Source organism: Ovis canadensis, chromosome 21 (genome assembly GCF_042477335.2).
Source record: "Ovis canadensis isolate MfBH-ARS-UI-01 breed Bighorn chromosome 21, ARS-UI_OviCan_v2, whole genome shotgun sequence".
NCBI lineage: Eukaryota > Metazoa > Chordata > Mammalia > Artiodactyla > Bovidae > Ovis > Ovis canadensis.
In genome coordinates this window covers 35,639,366-35,652,347 of record NC_091265.1, presented here as the reverse complement: position 1 = coordinate 35,652,347, position 12,982 = coordinate 35,639,366, and the positions used below count along the sequence as shown (strand labels likewise).

At 36.2% G+C, this 12,982-nt stretch overlaps 1 pseudogene; it reads right to left on the bottom strand.

Annotated features, from left to right (window-relative positions):
- Positions 1–714: 714 nt before the first annotated feature.
- Positions 715–3,615, bottom strand: LOC138427226 (small ribosomal subunit protein uS2-like; annotated as a pseudogene).
- Between the last annotated feature and the right edge of the window lie 9,367 nt (positions 3,616–12,982).

Here is a 12,982-nt window from a genome sequence, read left to right as displayed (position 1 = left end):
AACAATACTTTTATCCTAAAAATTCCCCAATCAAAGTCACAGGCAAAACCATTGCCAAGTCTAGTATTCTGGATTAAAACAATAAGGAAAATATTGAGAGCTTTTATATTTCCCCAGAACCTGCTTTCAAATAATCCTGGGGAAACAAAAAATAAACCACAGTGTGACAGAAAACACTTTAGTTCTGAAACTTGTAACAGTTAGGTTTTACCAGCTAATTTGAACTCCATTATACTTGAATTAGAAATACAATGTAGGTTAATCTGAAAGTGAAACTTAAAGCGTGAAGTTAGGAAAACAAGTATCATGTATTAATGCACACATGTGGAATCAAGAAAAATGGTATAGATGATCTTATTTGAAAAGCAGAAATACAGACACAGACATAGAGAACATAATTAAAACAAAAAAGCTTTTAGCATGGTGAAAATGTGTGACTGTGGTTATTCATTTGCTCATATCTAAATTTGTCAATAAATGGGATACATACCTTCGGTTGTAAATATGTCAATTAATAAAAGGTAGATACAATCACTGCTGTGTCTGCATTTTTCTATTACCCAAACACATTCATATAGTATATATATATATATATATATATATATACACACACATATCTTACCGAATCTAATTCAGGGATATAGTTTTTTAATGAAACTTTTTTTTTGTCAACTTTATTTACATTATCTGCTTAAGAATCTGTGGAAGAGCAACCTAAGACCACTCTGTGGTCGTTCCTACCTGTTCCGTGGCCTGAGCAGTGGGAGCTGCAGTCCAGTCCCTAGTGGCAGGATGAGCGCTGCAGTCTTCAGAAGAGAACTGCTGGATGGGCACAGAGGGCACCTGCAGACCTGTCTGCAACCTCAGGCCGAGTAGCAGTAAATGCTAGAGCAGTCCATTCATCCGAAAATTGCTCCTGGACCACAGCCTTTCCAGCAGCCTCCTGCTTTTCCGCATCTCTGTGGAAGCAGAGATCAGGCTGACCTGCTCCCCGGCACTCACGCAAGATGATGCGGCGCTCACGCGAGATGATACCACGCATGCGCAGAACTTCCCACCTCCCTCATCCACCACAAACCTGTGAGCTAGCTTTTTGTTGTTCAGGGATAGAAAAGTTCACATAGTGCAGAGGAGAGTCTGTGTGACACAACGATGGTAGGTGGGTTAACCCAAGACAGCGCTTAAGATCAGCCCAGAGAAGTAACCACAAAGCACAGGAAGTCATGGCTCCCAGAAGGCTATCTGGATCGCCTTAGGGAAGGTTCCAGCAGTGAAGCAGTCGGCAATATGGGCTTCAGAAACTTCGGCACAGCTCCGGCCGGTATTCCCAGAGGACAAAACTCTTGTCATCTGCCCCATTTTACATAGCAACAATGGCAGGAGCTGCAAGCAGAAGCTTCTCCTATGTCCTCTTTATTTGTATCAGGTAATTCCATCACTTTTTCTTTCGTAGATGTACTGTTCTGATTGTTACTCATTGAACCAATGGGTTTCTGCTGCATGCGGTTTGAGGCCATCTCCTTCATTTGTAGGACATCAAGGGATCTGGTTCCCTTAAACTTAGAGATAAATCCAGAACAGTTCTGTATTGACCCCTCTCTGGATAGCACAGAAAAAGAGCAATGTCATTTTTAATAAATAAAGAAAAGCATATTAGCAAAAGAAATGTTCAAAGCAGTAAATATTTTGGCAAGTATTAATGCAAAATAACAATAATAATAATAATAATAAGCCTGGTGTTCCTCTAACAAGTTACCTCTAATGACCTTGGTTTATCATGTTTACAGATTAGCAGTAATTGAACCTAACTTTATTTAAATGGGGGACATCAATGTGGCTTAAACAGCTAACACATTTTTCTTGTAAACATGGAACTATATCAGTTCAGTCACTCAGTGTATCCAACTCTTTGTGAACATGGAAATAGTTCAGTCACTCAGAGTATTGGACTGTTTGTGACCCCATGGACTGCAGGGGTCACATGGACAGGCTTCCTTGTCCATCACCAACTTCCAGTGCTTACTCAAACTCATGTCCATTGAGTTAGTGATGCCATCCAACCATCTCATCGTCTGTTGTCCCCTTCTCTCACCTTCCGTCTTTCCTAGCATCAGGGTCTTTCCCAGTGAGTCAGTTCTTCACATCAGGTGGCCAAAGTATTGGAATCTCAGCATCAGTCCCTCCAATGAATATTCAGTACTGATTTCCTTTAGGATTGACTGGTTGGATCTCCTTGCAGTCCAAGGGGCTCCCAAGAGTCTTCTCCGACCCCATAGTTCAAAGGCATCAATTCTTCAGCGCTCAACTTTCGTTATAGTCCAACTCTCACATCCATACATCAGTACTAATGTTAGTACTCTCTAGTTAGTACTTGACTAGATGGACCTTTGTTGGCAAAATAATGTTTCTGCTTTTTGATATGCTGTCTAGGTTGGTCATAACTTTCCTTCCAAGGAGTAAGCCTCTTTTAATTTCATGGCTGCAATCACCATCTGCAGTGATTTTGGAGCCCAGAAAAATAAAGTCAGCCACTGTTTCCACTGTTTCCCCATCTATTTCCCATGAAGTGATGGGACCGGATGCCGTGATCTTAGTTTTCTGAATGTTGAGCTTTAAGCCAACTTTTTCACTCTCCTCTTTCACTTTCATCAAGAGTCTTTTTAGTTCTTCTTCACTTTCTGCCATAAGGGTGGTGTCATCTAGTTTTATGTTCTGGGCCTAAAAAATGAAAATGATAATGTTGATAACATTTTCAAAATAATTTGATTGTCTCATAAATTGAGAAGAGAAATGTGTGTTTTTCATCACAGTGGTCACTCACTGTGCTCCCTAATTGGGTGGGCTGAGGAGAGAGTACTAACTAGAGAGTACTAACATTAGTACTGATGAAATTACTAATCCTTTTTAATTATCTTATATTTATTTTTCATAGTTTCTAGTCTAGGGACAAGGATGCTTTGTAAAACATAATTAATAATACTGTCTGCCCAAGGGACTGAATTACCTGGTGAAAACTATAATCTTCTTGGAATAAAAACTCATTAATGTTGAAATCAGTGGATACATGTTTTGTTCAGTGCAGTTCAGCTCATTTTTCCATGAGTTACACTGTAGATGTAAAGTACTTGGCTTCATTTTTTTTTTTTTCCCTCAAAAGAGAAAATTTGAAAAGACCATGTAGTTGCCAGAGAAGATCCTGGGCTCTAGCAGTAGTTGGCCAGAGTGGCAATGAGGAAAGGGAGTTAACTATCTGAGCCTCAGATTTACAGTCTAAAAACTAGACTATAATAATGTTTGCCTTGCAAGGTAGATAGCATTAAATAAAGTCACATACTAAAATACTGTGGAATGCCTATCTGTTGTTATCCATTGCTTTAATGATACATTTTCTGTTTCTACCAAGTTTCATATGGCTTATAACAAGAAATATTTTTACATCTATTTATCTACTGAAAGTTCTTTTCATCTGTGCTATACTCAACTGACCTCAGCTGGGTCTTTTCAAGAGCACGTGGTCAGTTGGTAAGCCAAGGAGGAGCTACCTGGTTTCAAATGCTTTAAGCTGGGATAAACTGGCTCTCTTTCATATCGTCTCATTGTCCAGCATTCCAGCATGCTAGCTGTTACTTATTAGCATATACTTTGGTGATGGTGCTGGAGGGAAGGGTATGAGACCCTTAAGTAAGAGTAGAAATGTATGAGAATCTTGAGCCCTATTCTTGGAACCAGCACATAGCTATTCCTGCTGCTTCTTACTTGCCAAAAAAAGTGACAGGGCCAGCTCAGATCTGAGGTGTGGAGAAACTGATTCTTCTTCTTAGGGGAGTTTGTGAAGGCTATTAAAAGGGGCATAAATACAGAGGGAAAGAATTGGAAGCATATTTGCAATTAATCTACTACAACCTGGCCCAAAAGAAACAAAAAATATTCTCTATACATGTATACATGTACTAAGTTGCTTCAGTCGTGTCTGACTTTGTGACTCTTTGGACTATAGCTCATCAGGCTCCTCTGTCCATGGGATTCTCCAGAAAAAATTACTGAAGTGGGTTTCTGTGCCTACCTCCAGGGGATCTTCCCTACCCAGGGACCCAACTGCATCTCTTATGTTTCCTGCATTGGCAGGCGTGTTCTCTACCACTAGTGCCACATAAGAAGCCCATTCTCTATCTATAAACACTATAGATTAGTGTTGAGTAGTTGTATAAATTAACTGCTAAATCCTCCATAAAAGGCAATATTGAATAAATAATTCAGAATCCAGAGTACTGGTCTTCCCAAAGGGTAAATATGATGATGAGATTTCCCTTAAATACTTTCAAAGATTTGGCTTTATCTGATAGAGAGGGTGTTAGGTAGCTCACCCACCACCCTACTTATCCAGACTTATCATTTCTTCCTCTTACCAGCCACTTGTATATGTCACCAAAAGAACTGTGAACTATTGAGAGGCAAAAAGGCAGTTTATTTGGTGACTTAGAACTGCAATTTGGGGGTCACAGATTCTGGAAGAACCCAGAATAGTGTCCCATCAGACAGAGTGGGTAAGGGCTTCTATGGGGAAAAAAATAAAAAAGTCCATGCAGGCTTACACAAGTTGTTTACCAAGACTTGGAACTGGAGGATAAATTTTTACTACACATACAAATGGTTTGTGGAGCACATCTCTTCCCTAATGAGGGAAATATGTGTTTTCTTTAGTCCAGAAAAACTCCAGTTATCAGCATTATTCTTTGGTTTTGGCAATTCAGCAACTATTCAGTGGTTAATCTGAGTGTTCAGCCAAAGTGTAATTCTGTTAGTAAATTGTTTGAGTCAGCCTCTCTCTCTATTTACCTGTGCCATCTATTCTTCTGAAGTGACTGGTATTAACAAAGTCACAGTAGGAGACCTGAGGACAAGATCTTTCCCCACCTCTTTATTACAGTGTCAATAACTTTCAGTTACATTGTGGTCAACTGTGGTTGCTGGTAATTATGCTCAGTTCTGAATATCTTTCAAAGGAGTAAGCATCTCTAACTCAGTTTTCCTCAAAGTGTGGTCCTAGGACCAGTAGCTTTATCATTCTCTGAGAAAGTGTTAGAGATGCAAAATTTCTGGCCTCATCAGGAATTTACTGAATCAGAAATGCTGGGGCTTTGCAAAGAATTTTTGTGTTTGCATAGTCTTGCAGGTGACTCTCATGTTGTTATCTGTTTGAGAATCTTTGCTTTAATTCTTAATGCCTGAGTATGAAATTTAGTATGATGGAAATATATTGCTTTACATAGTTACCTAAAATTACTGACTGCCAGAGGGCTTCATAATAATTGCCCATTTCTAAGTTGGTATTTAGATAATCATGTCTAGGCTTTAAAGTCTTTCTTAGGCTAATTCAAGCACATGGAACAAAATACTATTGGCTTGGTTAAAAAGTTCATTTGGGTTTTTCTGTAACATGATATATATATATATATTATATATACATTGTATATATACATATTGTAGTATATATTGTACATATTGTAGTACATGTACATATGTAGTATTGTACATATTGTAGTACATATTGTAGTATATATACAATGTATATATACTATATATATATACTCTGTTAAATTTTCCTTCATTTACTGTTCACCTTGGAATCTGACAGAATGAATAGGAGACAATTAATATATCTTTGCTACAACTGAAAGACATTTTTTTCTTTTTGAATCATTACATGTTAGTTAAATAGAAATGATTGGACTGTACAGTATTCAGGGTCCACTGCAAACATTAAAAAGGTATTCTAAAAAAAAAACTGGTGATTATAAATTTTTAAATGGGATAACTACATAAAAATATGACACTAAGGACAGAGAATCAGAACATCCTAAAATTACATTGGGACATGGCTGTGATAATAAGAATATGTACTCATCAAAGCGTACATCTACAATATAATAATAAATAACAAGATAAACAGATATAACATACAAACTTAATAAAGAGGTAATCAGTGTGGCTTCTACAAGAGCTGATTAGTTAAATAATTTATATTTTGGAAAGCACGATTTCATGTGAATTTTACACAAATAATTGGATAGAACTCATCTATATGGGGCTTCCTTGGGGCTTGCTTGTGATGTATCTGCCTGCAATGTGGGACACCAAGGTTCAGTCTCTGGGTCAGGAAGATACCTTGGGGGAGAGCATGGCAATCCACTCCAGTATCCTTGTCATGGACAGAGGAGCCTGGCGGGCTACAGTCCATGGGGTTTCAAAGAGTTGGACAGGACTGAGCAACTAAAACACACCCATATGGTGGGGCTTCCCAGGTAGTGCTGGTGGTAAAGAACCTGCCTGTCAACACACAAGATGCAAGAGATGCCAGTTCAATCCCTGGGTCAGGAAGATCCCCTGGAGAAGGGCATGGCAACCCACTCCAGTACTCTTGCCTGGAGAATACCATGGGCAGACTCCTCTGTCCATGGGGTCACACAGAGTCAGACATGACTGAAGCAACTTAGGCACAAACACATCTATATGGCAGATTAATCTTATTACTGTGATTGTGAAGTTGACCAAATTAAATCATTGTAAACTAATCAGATGCTTATTGGTGGGTAGTAAACAGTTAATCAATCTTGTAACCTTGATTTATGAATGAGAATTTTTTAATAAGTAGATGCTGACCCCTGAGAGCACAACAGAATTGGGTCATGAGGGACTTTATACACAAATTAAGCATAATGAGAGGCTGAGAACCACTTAGCCCCTGGCATCAACTAAGAAGATAATTCATTTAGGCAGTAGTATGCCTTTAATTCTTTTATATAAATAAAAATAAAATTATTGCTATTGAACATGAAATTTTAAAATATTCTATATGACAAAATTGTACATAAAGGTAAATATTTTTGTACAAATGTTTATATACCTTATATCCTTTTGGATATGCTTAAAAGAAGAGCAAAATTAATGTCATTAACATCTAGTATGCTAATTCATCTTCATAATTGAGATCTGAATGCCAAGGAGATACTTAAAAATATATTCAGCATAAGACAAATGTAGAACTTTTATTAATATTTCTATCTCTAGGATGTTATATTTAGAGAAAAACTCTCCAATATTTCTGTTTAATGGTATTATTTTCAATACATCTGAATTAAGAGGAGAGTCTATTATATACAGCACTTCATGACAAAAAGATGGGGAAAGAATAGGAACAATGACAGATTTTATCTTTTTGGGCTCCAAAATCACTGCAGATGGTGACAGCAGCCATGAAATTAAAAGATGCTGCTCTTTGGAAGAAAATCTATGATAAACCTATACAGCATATTAAAAAGCAGAGAGATCACTTTGTCAACAAAAGTCCGTATAGTCAAAGCTATGGTTTTTTAGTAGTCATGTACAGATGTGAGTTGGACCATAAAGAAGGCTGAGTGCCAAAGAAATGATGTTTTCAAACTGGGGTGCTGGAGAAGATTCTTAAGAGTCCCTTGGACAGCAAGGAGACCAAACCAGTCAGTTCTAAAGGAAATCAACCCTGAAGATTCATTGGAAGGACTGATGCTGAAGCCCCAATACTCTGACCACCTGGTGCAAAAACTGACTCATTGAAAAAGACCCTGATGCTGGGAAAGATTGAAGGCAGGAGGAGAAAGGGACAACAGAGGATGAGATGGTTGGATGGCATCACTGACTCAATGGACATGAGTTTGAGCAAGCTCTGGGAGATAGTGAAGGACAAGGAAGCCTGGCGTGCTGCAGTCCATGGTGTCACAAAGAGTTGGACACAACTTAGCAACTGAACAACTACTATATTGCATCCTGAGTAACCAGGGGTGTGAATATTTGTGACTCTATTTGACATTTTAGATGGAAGTTTATCAACCCCTCCATTGTATTTTTAGTTAATTTATTCAAAAAGCACAATTCAATTTATCCTGTTCACTGAGTGTAACTCTAAGAATTAAGATAATAATAAAATGAAGGAAATAAGGAGCTGCTAGTCTAGTAACCTGTTATGTAGGTCAAGAAGCAATAGTTAGAATCCTTTGTGGAACAACTGATTGGTTCAAGATGGAGAAAAGAGTATGACAAGGCTGTCTGCTGTCACCCTGTTTGTTTGATCTATACATTGAGCACAGCATGAGAAATTCTGGGCTGGATCAGCTACAAGCCAGAATCAAGATAGACAGGAGAAACATCAACAACCTCAGATATGCGAATGACACCACTCTCATGGCAAAAAGCAAAGAGAAACTATGAGGGTGAAGGAGGAGAGTGAAAGAGCTGACTTAAGACTAAATACTAAAAAAAACTAAGATCATGGCATACAGCCCCACTACTGCATGGCAAGTAGAAGGGGAAAAGGTAGAAGTAGTGACAGATTTCCTCTTCTTGGGCTCCAAAATCACTGCAGACGGTGGCTGTAGCCATGAAATCAGAAGACAGTCCCTTCTTGGAAGGAAAGCAATGACAGACCTAGACAGTGTACTGAAAAGCAGAGACATTACCCTGCCAACAAATGCCCATATAGTCAAGGCTATGGTCTTCCCAGTGGTCACATACAGTTGTGAGAGCTGAACTGTTAAGAAAGCAGAATGCCAAAGAATTGATGCCTTTGAATTGTAATGCTGGAGAAGACTCGTGAAAGTCCCTTGGACAGCAAGGAGATCAAACCAATCAACTCTGAATATTCACTAGAAGGACTAATGCTGAAGCCGAAGTTCTAGTATTTTGGTCATCTGATGCGAACAGACGACTGAATGGAAAAGTCCCTGATGCTGGGAAAGATCAAGGGCAAAAGGAGAAGAGAGCATCAGAGGATGAGATTGCTGGATGTCATCACCAATGCAGTGAACGTGAACCTGGGCAAACTCCAGGAGATGGTGAGGGACAGGGAGGCCTGGTGTGCTGCACTCCATGGAGTTGCAAATAACTGGACGACTGAATAACAGCAACAACAAAGTCTAGTGTAGGACTTCTCAGGTGGCTCAGTGGAAGAGAATCTGCCTGCCAATGCAAGAGATACAGGTTCAATCCTTGGGTTGGGAAGACCCCCCTGGAGAAGGAAATGGCAACCCACTCCAGTATTGCTGCCTGGGAAATTCCATGGACAGAGGAGCCTGGAGGGCTGTACTCCATGGGGTTACAAAAGAGCTGGAGACAACTTAGCAACTGAAGCAACAAATCTAGTGAAAGAAAGAGAAATCTTAACCACGATAGTAGGGGCATTTAATTTGCCCCTAAATGATACAGTATCCTGGGACAGCACATTGAAACAGATTTTTAAAATTCACTGTGGGTTTTCTAGAGTGTTCAAGATATCAGAGAATGACCATCCTAATACAAGTGCATAGTAATTATAGGAGTTTTCTCTTGTATGTTTTCAAGAAATTCTAGGAAGACCAAGCTAGTAGAGATTTGAGGAGATTTTCAAAATATTTATGATCTTTAGTTATTTTTAGGTAAGGTAATAAAAGAAGCACTGTCGCTCCAAGACCCTGAATTTTGGGACACTTCTTAGGGCTGGAATCATCTTCAGTAACAAGTACTGGTTGACAGAGTCTATGAGCACTGGAAACCCAGGGGAAATTCCTCCACAGATTCAAAGTTCAGTTTAGATGAGGGATGCGCATGCTCAGTCACTTCAGTCATGTCACTCTTTGTGACCCCATGGACTGTAGCCCAAGCTTCTCTGTCCATGAGATTTCCCAGGCAGAAATACTGGAGTGGGTTGCCATTTCCTTCTCCAGAATATCTTCCTGACCAGGGGTTGAACCTGCATCTCCAGCAAGTCTTCTGCATTGCAGGTGGATTCTTTACCACTGAGCCAACAGGGAAACCCTAGATGAGGGCTTAGATGAGGGAGTAGGTCCTAAATGTAGATAGCAAAAATCACAACAGTACCCATTCCAGTCTCAACTTTTCCATATTTTGTTCTTTTTTTTGCTGTGTGTTACCACCAGCATTGTTTCACACTGATTAAATGAATTGTGTCTTTTTAAAATTATTTTTTATTGGAATATCGTTGATTTGCAATGTTTTGTTAGTTTCTCCAGTATAGCAAAGTGAATCAGTTACATATATGTGTGTGTTGACGTGCATGTGTATGCATCTCCACTCTTTCTTAGGTTCTTTTCCCATACAGGTAGGTCATTACAGAATATTGAGTGGAATTCTCTGTTATATTGTAGTTCCTTATTAGTTATCTATTTTATGTATAGTGGTGTGTATCTGTCAATCCCAATCTCCCAATTTATCCCTTCCCCCCTTTTCCCCCTTAATAACCATAAATTTGTCTCTACATATATGACTCTATTTCTCTTCTGTAATTAAGTTCATTTGCACCATTTTTGTTAAGATTCCACATATAAGCAATTTCATATGGTATTTGCTTCTTTCTTTGTCTCACTTCTTTCATATGACATCTTTAGGTCCATCCATGTCATTGCAAATAGTATTATTTTGTTGTTATTTTATGGCTGAGTAATATTCTGTTGTATATATGTACCCCTACTTTATCCATTCCTCTGTTCATGAACCTTTATGTTGCTTCCACGTCCTGACTATTGTAACTTGGGCTGCAATGAACATTGGGTGCATATTTCTTTTCAAATTATGGTTTTCTTTGAATATATCCCCAGGAATGGGATTGATGAATAGTGTAGGCTCTATTTTTAGTTTTTCAAGGAACTTCTACACTGTTCTTTATAGTGGCTCTACCAGTTTACATTCCCACCAACAGTGTGGGGTGGTTCGATTTTCTCCACACTGACTCCAGCATTTACTGTTAGATTTTTGATGATGGCCATTCTGACTGGTATGAGGTGATACTTCACTGTAGTTTGATTTGCATTTCTCTAATAATTAGTTATGTTGAGCATCTTTTCATGTGCCTCTTCTAAACTTAAGTTTGAAATCTATATTGAGATACATAGATTACTTGTAATGATATTGATGTTAAAATCTATTAAACTGACACAAATCTATAAATAATATAAACTAGCATGTGTGCGTGTGTGTTGTGTGTGTGCATTGATGCACACACTCAATCATGTCCAACTCTTTGCAACCCCATGGACTGTAGCCCACCAGGTTCCTCTGTCCATGGGCGTCTCCGGGCAAGAATACTGGAGTGGGTTGCCATTTCATCCTCCAGGATATCTTCCTGATTGAACAAATTGAACCATGTCTCCTGCATTGCACTGCATTCAGATTCTTTAGCATTGAGCCACCAGGGAAGCCCATAAACTAACATAAATAACAATAATCTGTGAAGATATCCAGAATCACATAAGCTAATCAAGCATAGCTTTTTTACATTTGCATTTTGCCTTCTAGGCCATAAATATATACTTGCTAAATCTTTGAATACCTAAATTTGATTTATAATTAAAGATAGAATTATATTTTCCATACATACACACAATGATATACTCTGACATTTAACAAATTAGTATATACTTTTCCTCAGTTTATGATATTTCATACGGCTGAACATATACATATATACTTTGCAAGGTATTTATCAAAAATAGAATTCACTCCATATGTATAAAACATTAATATATATTAGTATAATTATGTTCAAAGATGTATGCTGCTGCTGCTAAGACGTTTCAGTCGTCTCCGACTCTGTGCTACCCGATAGATGGCAGCCCACCAGGCTCCCCCGTCCCTGGGATTCTCCAGGCAAGAACACTGGAGTGGGTTGCCATTTCCCTCTCCAATGCATGAAAGTGAAAAGTGAAAGTGAAGTCGCTCAGTCTTGTCCGATCCTCGCGACACCATGGACTATAGCCTATCAGACTCCTCCGTCCATGGGATTTTCCAGGCAAGAATACAGGAGTGGGAATCTATAACATATATAATATGTAATATATTAATATAAAAATGCTTATATGTATGTTATATTTTATACCATATATAGTATTATATTATCTAATATAGTGTATATTATATATAATATATACATATATTGTATATATATACACATATTGCACATATTATAATTGTAATATATAATAGCATTGTAATGTTATAGGATATTATATAATAATATATAATATATGATAATATATATAACTATACATATTACTACATAATATATATTTTAGAAATATATATTATATTATATATAGTTATAATATAATAACAATAACTATAATAATGTAATCATAATTATATGATATTTATATAATCTAATATTTATATAATCATGATAATTATCTAATATATAATTATAATGATTAAATTATTATAAAATTCTTATAACTGTTATATATTTCTTACAATTGTTATTATATAGTTATTATGACATAATTATAATTAAAGTAATTATAACTAATAATTGTAATATAATAAACTATATAGTTAATTATAAAAATAGATATTATATATAATATTGTATATATTATATCTTAACATGTATATATAAATATACATATTATTTATATAATATATATTGCTCTATATGATTGTATATATTATATAATTATATACATTATATATAATTAAGTTATATTTAATTATAATGCAATTATATAATTATATTGATACTATAATATAATAAATATATTTTAAATATATTTATTTATATTGAATTTATATATATTAAATATAGTAACATAATATATGTTATATAGTAAATCTTATATATGATATTATATAATATGAAACATTACATAAAATATATTAATATATCAATACATCAATATACTTAATATCACTATATTAACAATATTATATTATATATAACATAATTTATAGATTTATAATATTTCATGTGTATAAATATGGTATATGTTATATTGTGTAATATATAAAATATAATGTGTAATATAATATATTACTATATAAATGATATAATGTATTAACAGTTTATGATATAATAAATAATATTACTATTTATAAATGATATTTTAAATTGCATATAATTATAATTTATAAAAACTATATAATATTATTTTTAATATATAAATATTATTTTGCATAATATATT